The following is a 5267-nucleotide window of genomic DNA, read 5'->3' as shown; positions in this document are numbered from 1 at the left end:
TATATATATATATATATATATATATATATATATATATATATATATACCAGTTTCTTTATCCATTTATCTATTGAAGGGCATCTATGTTCGTTCCACAATTTAGCTATTGTGAATTGTGCTGTCATAAACATTGTTGTGGCTATGTCCCTATAGTATGCTGTTTTTAAGTCCTTTGAGTATAGACCGAGGAGAGGGATAGCTGAGTCAAATGGGGGTTCCATTCCCAGTTTTCCAAGGAATCTCCATACTGCTTTCCATATTGGTTGCACCAATTTGCAGCCACCAGCAGTGCATGAGTGTGCCTTTCTCCTCACATCCTCGCCAACACTTATTGTTGTTTGTATTCTTAATAACTACCATTCTGATTGAAGTGAGATGAAATCTTAAGAGTAGTTTTGATTTGTATTTCTCTAATTACTAGAGATGTTGAACATTTTTTCATATTTGTTGATTGTATATCACCTTCTGAGAAGTGTCTGTTCAGTTCCTTGGCCCATTTATTGATCGGGTTATTTGTTTTTTTGGTATTAAGATTTTTGAGTTCTTATATATTCTAAAGATTAGTGATCTAGCTGATATGCATGTGGTAAAAATTTTCTCCCATTTGTTAAGCTCTCTATTCACCTCGCTGATTATTTATTTTGCTGAGAAGAAGCTTTTTAGTTTGATTCCATCCCATTTATTAATTCTTGATTTTATTTCTTGTGCGATAGGAGTCTTATTAAGGAAATCAGGGCCTATCTGACATGATGAAGATTTGGGCCTACTTTTTCTTCTATGAAGCGCAGGGGTCTCTAGTTTAATTCCTAGGTCCTTAATTCATTTTGAGTTGAGTTTTGTGCATGGCGAGAGATAAGGGTTTAATTTCATTTTGTTGCATAAAGATTTCCAGTTTTCCCAGCACCATTTGTTGAAGAAGCTATCCTCCAATTTTTTTTTTCACTTTTGTATTTAGGTGGGTTTGTATTCTGTACTACTGGTCTACAAGTCTATTTTGGTGCCAATACTATGCTGTTTTTGTTACTATTGCTCTGTAGTATAGTATAAGGTCTCATACAGTGATGCTATCTACTTCACTCTTCTTGCTAAGGATTGTTTTAGCTATTCTGGGTCTCTTATTTTTTCCAGATAAACTTCATGACTGCTTTTTTTCTATTTCTATGAGGAAGTCATTGGGATTTTGATTGGAATTGCATTACATCAATATAGTGCTTCTGGTAGCATGGGCATTTTGACAAGATTAATTCTACCTATCCAAGAACAAAGGAGATCTTTCCATCTTCTAAGGACTTCTTTAAGTTCTTTCTTTAGCGTTCTGTAGTTTTCAATGTAGAGGTCTTTCACATATTTCATTAAGGTGATTCCCGAGTATTTTTTTTTTGAGGCTATTATAAATGGGGTAGTTTTCCTAGTTTCTCCTTCAGAGAATTTGTCACTGATGTACAAAAATGCCTTTGATTTATGGGTGTTGATTTTGTATCCTGCTACTTTGCTGAATTCATTTATTAGTTCTAGAAGTTTTCTGGTGGAATTTTTTGGATCTTCTAGGTATAGAGTCATATTGTCGGCAAGTACTGATAATTTGAGTTCTTCTTTTCCTACCCATATCCCTTTAATTTCTTTCATCTAATTACTCTGTCTATAATTTCAAGAACTATGTTAAATAGAAGTGGTAAAAGAGGTATCCCTGTCTTGTTCCAGTTTTTAGAGGGAATGCTTTCAATTCTTCTCCGTTTAAAATGATGTTGGCCTAGGGATTAGCATAGATAGCTTTTATAATGTTGATATGTTCCTGTTATCCCTAGTTTTTCTAGTGTTTTACACACGAAGGGGTACTGTACTTTATCAAATCCTTTTTTTGCATCTGTTGTGATGATCATGTGACTCTTATCTTTAAATCTATTGATGTGATGAATTACATTTATTGATTTCCGTATGTTGAATCAACCTTGCATCCCTGGGAGGAACCCCACTTGATTGTGGCACATCATCCTTTTGATATGTTTTTGTATTCAATTTGCCAGAATTTTGTTGAGAATTTTTGCATATATGTTCATTAGAAGTATTGGTCTGAAGTGTTCTTTCTTTGATGTGTCTTTGTCTGGTTTTGGAATCAGGGTGATATAGGCCTCATAGAAGGAGTTTGGAAGTGTTCCCTCTTTTTTATTTCATAATAATTTGAAATAATTTGAGGAATATTGGAATTAGTTCTTCTTTGAAGGTCTTGTATCCATCTGGTCCCTGGCTTTTCTTGGTTGGTAGGCTTCTGATGGCGTCTGCTATTTCATTGCTTGAAATTGATCTGTTTAAATTGTGTATGTCTTCCTGATTCAATTTGGGGAAATCATGTGACTCTAGAAATTTCTCGATGCCTTTGATATTTTCTGTTTTATTGGAGTACAAATTTTCAAAATAATTTCTAATTATCTTCTGTATTTCGGTAGTGTCCATCATGATATTTTCTTTTAATCACAGATGTTAGTAATTTGAGTTTTCTCTCTCCTTCTCTTCATTAGCATGGCTAAGGATTTATCAATTTTATTTATTTTTTCAAAGAATCAACTTTTTGTTTTGTCAATTTTTTTCAATTGTTTCTTTTGTTTCAATTTCGTCGATTTCAGCTCTGAAATCATCTTTTGGTGTTGATTTGTTCTTCTTTTTCTAGGGGTTTTATATGTAATGATAGGTCATTTGTTGACTTTTTCTTCTTTTAAGGAATGAATTCCATGCAATGAACTTTCCTCTTAGTATTGTCGTCATAGTGTTCCAGAAATTTTGATATGTTGTATCAGTGCTCTCATTTACCTCTAAGAATTTTTAAATCTCCTCTTCGATGTCTTTTGCAACCCATTGTTCATTCAATAGCATATTATTTGTTCTCTGGGTATTGGAGGAGCTTTTATTTTTTATTTTATCATTGATTTCTAATTTCATTCCATTATGATCTGATAGAATGCAGGGTAGTATCTCTACTTTCTTGTATTTGCTAAGAATTATTTTGTGGCATAATATATGGTCTGTTTTAGAGAAGGATCCATGTGTTGCTGAGAAGAATGTGTATGCACACATTGATGGATGAAATATTCTATATATGTCAGTTAAGTCTAAGTTATTGATGGTATTATTGAGTTCTATAGTTTCTTTGTTCAGCTTTTGTTTGAAAGATCTATCCAGTGGTGAAATAGTTGTGTTAAACTCATCCAGAATTATTGTGTTGTGGTCTATTTGATTCTTAAACTTGAGTTTGTTTGATGAATGTAGATGCTCTATTGTTTGGGGCATATATATTTATAATTGTTATATCTTGTTGATGTATGGTTCCCTTAAGTAGTATGAAGTATCTTTCTTTATTCCTTTTTATTAACTTTGGATTGAAGTCTACTTTATTTGACATGAGGATGGAAATGCCTGTTTGTTTCTGCAGTGCATGTAAATGGTATGTTTTTTCCCCAACTTTTCAACTTTAGTCTGTAGATGTCTTTTCCTATGAGATGAGTTTCTTGAAGGCAGAATATTGTTGGGGCTTTTTTTTTTTTTTTAGATCCAGTCTTCCAGTCTATGTCTTTTGATTGGTGAGTTTAAGCCATTAACATTCAGGATCATTATTGAGACATGATTTGTATTCCCAGCCATATTTGTTTATTTTTGGTATTTAACTTGATTAGTATTTCCTTTAGTGTAATACCTCCCTTTGCTGATTTTCATTGTTGTTTTTCATTTCCTCCTCATGGAATATTTTGCCAACGATATTCTGTAGTGCAGGCTTTCTAGTTGTAAAATCTTTTTAACTTTTGTTTATCATTGAAGTTTTTAATTTCATCATCAAATCTAAACCTTAATTTTGCTGGCTATAAGATTCTTGGTTGGCATCCATTTTCTTTCAGAGTTTGGTATATGTTGTTCCAGGATCTTCTAGCATTCAGGATATAGGTTGAAAAAGCTGCAAATATCCTTATTGGTTTTCCCCTATATTAATCTGATTCCTTTCTCTTGTAGCTTTTAAAATTCTCTCCTTATTCTGTATGCTAGGCATTTTCATTATAATGTGACTTGGTGTGGATCTGTTGTGATTTTGTGCATTTGGTGTCCTTTAAGCCTCTTGTATTTGATTTTCCAATTAATTCTTCATATTTGGAAAAATTTTCTGATATTTAATTGAATGGATTGTTCATTTCTTGGTTTGGAACTCTATGCCTTCCTCTATCCCAATAACTCTTAAATTTGGTTTTTTTTTTATGTCATCCCATAATTCTTGAATGTTCTGCTCATGGTTTCTTACCACCTTCATTGTGTGGTCAACATTCTTTTCAAGATGGTATATTTTGTATTCATTGTCTGAGGTCCTGTCTTCCAAGTGATCTAATCTGTTGGTGATGCTTTCTATTGAGCTTTTAATTTGGTTTATTATTTCTTTCATTTCAAAGATTTCTGTTTTTTTTTCCTCAGAAACTCTTATTATTGAAGAAATATATTGTTTCCTGTATTTGCTTATGTAGCTCTTTATCAAAATGATCTTTTGCTGCCTGATTTGCTCTCTTATATCATCCTGTAATTCATAGAACATTTTAATTATATATATATCCTCAACTCCTTCTCTGTCATTTCTTCTGTTGTGCTGGCCATGGATTCTAATAATGTAATATCTTGCTTTGTTGGGAGCACTTTCTTCCCTTGTTTTTTCATGTTGTTTGTGTATCTTCCCTTCTGGCACTGTGGATCCAAGGCATTAAAGTTTTACCCTATAGGCTTATAGTGTTCCTGCAGGTTTCCAATATCTCTCCTTTAAGAGGGAGAACAGGTGTACCCTTTTCCCCACATCCTCGCCAGCACTTGTTGTTGTTTGACTTCATAATGGCTGCCAATCTTACTGGAGTGAGATGGTATCTTAGGGTGGTTTTGATTTGCATTTCTCTGACTGCTAGAGATGGCGAGAGCATTTTTTCATGTACTTGTTGATTGACTGTATGTCCTCCTCTGAGAAGTGTCTGTTCAGGTCCTTGGCCCATTTGTTGATTGGGTTGTTTGTTCTCTTATTGTCTAATTTTTTGAGTTCTTTGTATACTCTGGATATTAGGGCTCTATCTGAAGTGTGAGGAATAAAGATTTGTTTTGGTGCAGCCAATTTGGAAAGCAGTATGGAGATTTCTTGGAAAGCTGGGAATGGAGCCACCATTTGACCCAGCTATTCCCCTTCTCGGTCTATTCCCTAAAGACCTAAAAAGAGCATGCTACAGGGACACTGCTACATCGATGTTCATAGCAGCTCA

The sequence above is a fragment of the Marmota marmota genome, unplaced genomic scaffold (genome assembly GCF_001458135.2).
Source record: "Marmota marmota marmota unplaced genomic scaffold, marMar, whole genome shotgun sequence".
In the NCBI taxonomy this organism is placed as follows: domain Eukaryota; kingdom Metazoa; phylum Chordata; class Mammalia; order Rodentia; family Sciuridae; genus Marmota; species Marmota marmota.
Note: the sequence above shows the minus strand (reverse complement) of the source record.